At 37.7% G+C, this 8,277-nt stretch overlaps 1 pseudogene; it reads left to right on the forward strand.

Moving 5' to 3' along the window:
* The window catches only part of LOC107685290 (gamma-aminobutyric acid receptor subunit gamma-3-like), a 129,421-nt pseudogene that overhangs the window by 21,211 nt on the left and 99,933 nt on the right, over positions 1-8,277 (forward strand).

The following is an 8,277-nucleotide window of genomic DNA, read 5'->3' on the forward strand; positions in this document are numbered from 1 at the left end:
GAGTCTCCCACAATTTTAGTTTACATGCATGCAAGTTTACATGCATGCAAGGTCAAACAATGCTTTCGTTTTCTCAAAATATGCATTTAATATTACCTCATTTTCCAACGATTCTCAAACGATTCGTTCGAAGCAGTTCTAAGATTCAGTCTCTCTAAAACCCCCCTTTCCCTGAGCTTACTCTGCTCTGATTGGTCAGATGGCCCAGTCTGTTGTGATTGGTCTACTGTATACAGAGTGTGTCGGAAACGATACGCCCATTGCCATTGTTCCGTGTTTTGAACGCTCAATAGAAAATATAAACATTTATTATTTATAATATTTACAGGCTGTGATTCAGTGGAGCCAGCTGGTCCAAATAAACTGGGTACTGAGACATCTATCAGAGAAGCAGTTGTCAGTAAAATGATGGGAACACAAAAAAAGATTGGGGTTGTACTGCTGTGGTACAGTGGAAAAAATGAAATGTAAAGGGATAGTTCACCCAAAAATGAAAATTAGCCCATGATTTACTCACCCTCAGGGCATCCTAGGCGTATCGATTGAATTAGCCTATTGACTGACTTTCAATTTATAAACTAGCAGGGATTTATTTATTATATTATTTATTTCAGTTTTTAACTTGGTCTTCAAGTTAAAGGGATAGTTCACCCAAAAATTAAAATTAGCTCATGATCTACTCACCCTCAGGGCATCCTAGGTGTATCCGACATTCCTCTTTCAGACGAACACAACCGCAGTTATATTTAAAAGTGTCCTGGCTCTTCCAAGCTGTATAATGGCAGTGAATGGTGCCCCTGTTTTTGAAGGCCAAAAAAGTACATCCATTCATCATAAAACTACTCCACACAGCTCCGGGTTGTTAATAAAGGCCTTCTGAAGCGAAACGATGCGTTAGTGTGTAAGAAAAATATAGATTTATAAAAATGTAAAAACTTTAATCTCCAATTTCCGGTCGCCCCACCAGGCGCGTTCACGACAAGGCGTTCGAGCGTATGACGTAGGCGTAGCGGAATGCGCATCATAAGCTCCAGGGAGAAGAGTGTGTAGTCTCTCGAGGGCCAAGTTTTGTTTTCAACACAGGGAAACCACGTGTACTACATCTGTAGTTTGTGCTGCCGCAGCTGCAGCCTCCTCCATCTCGCAGAGTTCCTGGTCGGTATACTCCGGTTCAAACAAATATGGCTGGGCAAAAAATTCATTCTCTTCTTGCCTTATATCAAAATCCTCCGACATTTTTTACTCAGAATCTTAATTTTGTAGTACTAGTTCGTGACAGGTGTTTTGTTTTGCTTTCTCCTCTGTGCTTCCACGTTCGTCACTCTCTCCCCGGAACTTACGTTGTGCCTTCCACCACCGCTTACGTCATACGCTCGAACGCTTTATCGTGAACGCGCCTGCTTGAGCGACTGGAAGCTGGAGATTACAGTTTATACATTTTTTAAAATCGATATTTTTCTTACACTAAAGCATCGTTTTGCTTCAGAAAGCCTGTCTTTAACAAAGCCGTGTTGAGTAGTTTTATGATGCATGGATGCAGTGTTTTAGGCTTCAAAAACGGGCACCATGCACTGCCATTATACAGCTTGGAAGAGCCAGGACAATTTTAAATATAACTGCGATTGTGTTCGTCTGAAAGAGGAATGTCAGATACACCTAGGATGCCCTGAGGGTGAGTAAATCATGGGCTAATTTTCATTTTTGGGTAAACTATCCCTTTAACCACTAATTCTTTGCAGCCTAATCTTTCGGAAGTGAAAAAATGAATTTACTTTCACAGTGTAGGACACAGCCTCTTCTCGACATGAACAAGCTACAGTGTTTGAGGGAGGGTCAAGTTGTTGGCATCGGCCAATGTACAGTAGAGCATTGGGCATTATGAAAATGTGTTACCCTGTGATGTGTAGCCGTCACGGAAGTAGGATTCGAATTACTGAGAACTCATTTAGGCTGTTCAGAGTTGATTCTTTCTATTTATTGTGCACTTTCGGCTTTACAATTTTGCAGATTGTTTGCATTCAAGTACAGCTACATTGCACACTGCCTGAAAGGCAATATTCGAAATGGCATAATAGGGACACTTTAATATTGATAATAATAAGAAATGTCTTGAGCACCAAATCAGCATGATTTCTGAAGGATCATGTATGTAGTTAGTTAGTTAGTTAGTTAGTTGGATGTTGCATTTAAAGTTCAGTTGCCTCAAAAGGCATGATGTACTGTTCATTCTCACTTGGGGTGGTGCTTAAAATGTTAAATGGTTCATTGGTTAGTTCTATTTAGCTGGTATTGATTATGTTCTAGGGTGCTTGTTTACTCATTGGTTGTAATTAGCTTTGTCTTCCAATACATATAAATGATTTACTACTTGTATTGACTTTGTCTTGACCATTTATTTATTCTTAGGGACTGAGATATTTGCTCTTCCTTTCTTTGCGCATCATAAACACTTCCTATTATATCACATAGGCCTATTATATAACATTTTTATTAGAGCCATACTGTGTGTTGCAGATATTTATTTATTGAAATATTTTTTGCAACTCTTTAACAAAATTGATCTGTTCTTCAATCTTGCACTCAAAGCCTAATGTTTCTTGGAATATATCTGAACTCAATTTTTTTTATTGCAAGATATCGCAAGATATCTTTCTGTTTCTGATTTGTTTGTTTTGAAACAACACACCAAACTGCCATTAACTATTATGTATATTTTTATTATTAAGAACAAGTTTTTTTTGTTCAGTCATTCTCTCATTCTCATTAAAAAGTTATACCTTTTTATATCTTTTTTCAGTCTCTGTCCAAGATTTCCTTGTCATAAGTTCTTCCTTTGTAAATTATGAGGTTGTTTATAAGGTCTTTGGGAGTTTGCAGTGTAGACAGCTGTTGATCATGGTGATTTTCTTATAGTGTGGATGACCTAACAGCATTACTAAAGCATTGACGAGTCCCTTAATAACTTTTATTACAAGATTATTTTGCTTGCAAGTAGCACTCTGTCTTCTGTGAATGTAAATCAGTAAATTTGGTGACTCTTAATGGAAATGCAACAAATAATTTGCTCATGTGCCATGATAAGATGGTTAAAACATGATTAACAACTATATGGCAAGTTATCAAGAACATTATTATTCCTAATTTTACCTAAAAAGGTGTATGCAGTGGCAGATTCACTAAAATAGATCTGGATTGTTGTGGGTCAGATTGAACGTCTGTTCTCTACTCTGATTTCCTTCTGGCTTTTCCTCCTGCAAGTATTATGCATCCCTCCAAACAGTAATTCATCCTTTTTTTTGCCTGTGTTTGCCTCCTTTTCTCTTCTCTTGGCTAGGTGGCCACATCTGTGTGTAAAGAAATTAATGAGTTAGTGTGACTTTTGCTTGTCCTCATCCTAACGCTAATGAGCAGACATCCTCTGTTGGAGACAGGCCCCTGACCCCCTCACCTGACAGCACCCCACACTGGCAGCGGACACCAGACCACAATTACCAAACGCAAGTTTACCCGGAATAACATTAACCATGCTTCCTCCCTGACTTTGCAAAGGAAGTTGTGAGAGAGAGAGAGTGCAAACATGTGGATGGTGATGCTCAGTTATCACGACATTGGCAGACAGCAGGGAGAGATCTATAAATCTTATATGGAAGCACAACCAAACACTGTGTGTCCAGCTCCAAACACTAAGCTCATTAACTTTATTGCACATTATCATAGCACAGCAACAATATCTGTCTAATTTGTATCATTGCTGTAAATTGAAAGCAATTACAAACTGTAAATGTAATTTTCCAGCTGTGAAATAGGACACTGGATGATGAACTGTGACTTACGTGAGTAATGAAATATTCATGGTACTTAGCTGTTATTTCCCATATTACGTTCTAAGTTGACAGCAGTGTGTTATAGTTCTTTATAATTAATCAAACATATCCAATAAAATATTAAAACAGGTACACTACAAAATATTGCTTTTGACTTAGAGCCTAATAAATGCTTCATGTTTCTAGCAGTACATTGTGATGTACTTAGCCAGGACACATGGTTTTGGTTTCAAATCAAAAATCAAAGTCCAGTCAAAACAAAATGAAGAAAACAGATTAAACAAGTAGTCCAACTCAAATGCCTTTTGAAACCAGTCAAGGTTATTTTTAGAATATCTAAGCTGCTTTTATCCATAATGAAAGTGACTCCATGAATGAATGGTGACTGGATCTGAATGTTTCAAGCAAGGGTTAAAAAATTCCAGTGAATAACAATTTGAGTCATGAGTCATATGGACAGAGCCCCTGTCCATATATAAATATATATATATATAAAATTGTACCAACCCCAAACATTTGAAGGGTAGTGTACATTATATCAAATCAAATAATAGAATGAATGAATGATTGAATGAATGAATGATATTTAGTAAGAGTCATAAATTGGCAGCATGGCTAACATTTTAGAAGGTGTGTCCATCCTATTTGCACTATTGCATGAATCACCCACATTATGCCTAGCCCACGCACAATTTTATTATTATTTTTAATTTTGCATCTTTGTAAGTCAGGACCCTGATGTAGTACTATCTGCATTACTTGTAGACAACATGCAAGATATTAAGGCAACTGACACTGTTAATTATTGCACATATGAGAATCTTTATTTTGATGCACACTCAGTGAAGAAGGCATTTAGGAACTGAGATTGTAGATTGAAAATGTCATGCTCATAAAGAGTAAGCACACCTGAGTAGGGTTGGGTATCGTTTGGGTTTTTTTCGATACCGGTGCCAAATCGATACTTTTAAAATGGTTCCGGTGCCTAAACGGTGCCTGAACCGATACGTATTAAAAAATAAATAAATAAAAAATCCCCCCAAAAAATGATGGATTGGCCATTACAATAGAAACAGAATAGAGAGTGCAAATGTTAGATGGTCAAGTTTTTTAATAAAAAAAAAACAAGCAGATAAAATTAGAAGTAGCATTAGAATAGAGAATGCTAGAGTTAGAGGGTCAAATGAAGATGAAAGAGATGTGTTTTCAGCCGTTTCTTGAAAATATTAAGGCTGCTTGGATTGAGCTGGGCAGGTCATTCCACCAGGAGGGAACAGTTAATGTAGACGTCCATAAAAGTTTTATCATAGGTAGAATGCAAAATGTTTCAATACAAGCATTTCAGTCAAATGTAATTTATGCAATATTTCAGTGATCGCGAAAGTGAAAGTAAACAGCGCAAACGCTCATTCAAAATTATTTAAATACACCGCATCCTGAGAGCGGCTCCCCTAATTATATACAATATTAGAATGTTTAAAGGGGTCATATGATGCTGCTAAAAAGAACATTATGGACACGAAAATTGCGGGAGCGAAACACATGGTGCGGGAGCAGGCGGCAATGGCCAGAGATTCAGCGGGAGTGGGATTAAGAAAACAGCCGAATCCCAGACATTTTGGGCAATTAAGAAATCCCGGCCGGACGCATTTTTGTAGATCCAAAAAGAGGGCATGTCCGGGGAAAAGAGGACGTATATGGTCACCCTAATTTATAATCTATTGCTAATCGATGTATTCTTACGCATTTTTGTAGGTCCAAAAAGAGGACATGTCCGGGGAAAAGTGGACGTATGGTCACCCTAATTTATAATCTATTGCTAATCGATGTAGCCTATTCTTTTTAAAGTAGCATATGGAACATATTTTCTGCCTCATTCTGTGAACAACAAGTTTAGAAATGTGAATACAAGGGAGGTTTAGCTTTAGGTACTTAAATTTAAGCATGTTTAGCTTAGTTACCTGCTGCCATCAGAGCAAGTGTAATTACTGCATTCACACGCTCCTCAGATGCTCTCATTTCCCAAGTTGTGCTTTTAAGTCGGAATGTGAAAACAACATGGACACTCTCGTTACTACAAAGACGTGTTGGATTTGTATTATTAGAGCTTTCCGACTTCAGTTCACGTGCATTTTCTCAGTCGGGAAATTATTTTTCACGTGCGATGATGTTTCTTACGTCCGTTTCGGAGAACCAGAGGACAAATATTTCAATCGATCGCTCAGGCATATGGCACCGAAATGAGGCACCGAACTCTGCGTTCGGATTCGGTTCTGGTACATACCGGTTACATAGGTACCGGTGCCATATTGGTACCGGGTTTCGGTACCCAACCCTACACCTGAGGGGGTTGTGCCCACTCGAGCTCTGTTGGACTGACAGAAGTGGTCAGAGGTTGGCTAACGCATCATGACTGAGGGAAAGAGTAGTTGTTACAATCTTCATAGATTATGACAAAATATACCTTTTACTAGGCCTGTCACAATAATCAATATATCGACTTATCACGCAATATATGTACATAACCTCAATATTTTTTGGTGACGCAATATATCGCCCATTATATTTACTTAAAAATTAATGTCACCATGTTTTGTACATTCCACTTGCGCCTGTGTCTTTTGCAGCTTCTCGTACATAACGTGTAGTCATGAGGTGCTAGTTCAAATTAAAAAAAAATGCTTCTACAAAAAAAAAGTTTCATCTGCAGATATGGCCTTGTTTAGGGATCTGTGCCTTTGTTTTTCTCAGTCGGGAAATGATTTTTCACGTGCGATGATGTTTCTTACGTCCGTTTCGGAGAACCAGAGGACAAATATTTCAATCGATCGCTCAGGCATATGGCACCGAAATGAGGCACCGAACTCTGCGTTCGGATTCGGTTCTGGTACATACCGGTTACATAGGTACCGGTGCCATATTGGTACCGGGTTTCGGTACCCAACCCTACACCTGAGGGGGTTGTGCCCACTCGAGCTCTGTTGGACTGACAGAAGTGGTCAGAGGTTGGCTAACGCATCATGACTGACTGTGTCTTTTGCAGCTTCTTGTACATAACGTGTAGTCATAAAGTGCTAGTTCAAATAAAAAAAAAAAATGCTTCTACAAAAAAAGTTTCATCTGCGGATATGGTCTTGTTTAGGGATCTGTGCCTTTGTGCATACGGACATCTGACTGCTAAGTAGTGATTGTGTTTTTCAGCAATAGTGTGCACCCTTAATTTACAGAGAAAAGAAGGTTAGGGAAAAATCTGTAGATGGGAAAAATATCTATACAAGTTCTTTGTGCATTTTTATTTTTTTCTACTTTGCACTTTTTGTTAGAAAATGTTTATTTACTATTTATTCAGGTTTTAAGGTATCTCATATTTTGATACTTAATTTCCATGATCTAAATATTCTTAAAAATGAAAAGTTTGTTGTCATTTGGAAGTGTGTAGGCCTTCTTGCATTCTTATGCTGTTACATTATGATTATATATTCAGTGGCATAAAATGGTTTTTAAAATGACAATAATATCGCGTATCGCAATTATTTCTGGGGCAATATATCGCACAACAAAAAGTTGTTATCGTGACAGGCCTACTTTTTTACATAATCTGTTTTTATATATAAATTTAAAGGAACCTTAATTTTTCTTCTGTTTTTTCCTAAATCTTCTTGTGCTGCTGCCGAATGCATTTAAAGCATTTAAGTAATTTTATGATTTTCTATTTAATATTTTATTTTTTTTAAATTACATGTAGCTTACAATTCATATTTAAAGTGTGGTGACTCTCAGTAAGAATGTTTTATGACCGTGAAAATTTAAAATCCTGTGTTTCTTGAGAACAATGCAGATGATATGAAGTTGATCATACTTGACTCGCTGTCTTTTTGTCATTTTGTTGGTTTTGTGAAGAATGAACCCCTCCATCTCTTCGGCTACAGAAAATGCTTTCCTAATGGTGGGTTGTCAGACCAGGCTTTCACTCATTTTGAAATTCTCACAGTTCCTTTCCTTTGTGCCCCCCTCCAACTTTCCACTTCATCTCTCAGAAGTGACGAGTGCTTTTCAGCCACACTTAATGTCAATCAAACCAATGTTTAAAACGGTAGATTATTGTAATCAACTGCTCAAAGAGGTAATCCTTTAAGAGAGATTTCAGTTGGATTCAGGGTGAGAAGATTATGCAGTGTAATGGCATCACAAGTTTATGGCCTCTTGGTGTACAGACACTTCATTCATTAAACTCATTAAACATTGTCAAACATAAAACAGAGGATGTATAAACAGATGGCGAGTGTAACAATTCAGTAACTGTATTGTGAAACACTTTCTAAGATTAGTATAATCAAGCTTTCTTCACAGAAACATTTTTGTTGTATGGTAATGAGTCTAATGTCATCTCTCTCTCGCGCTCTCTCTCTCTCTCTCTCTCTCTCTCTCTCTCTCTCTCTCTCTCTCTGTCTCT

Source organism: Sinocyclocheilus anshuiensis, unplaced genomic scaffold (assembly GCF_001515605.1).
Source record: "Sinocyclocheilus anshuiensis isolate Anshui unplaced genomic scaffold, SAMN03320099.WGS_v1.1 scaffold385, whole genome shotgun sequence".
Lineage (NCBI taxonomy): Eukaryota > Metazoa > Chordata > Actinopteri > Cypriniformes > Cyprinidae > Sinocyclocheilus > Sinocyclocheilus anshuiensis.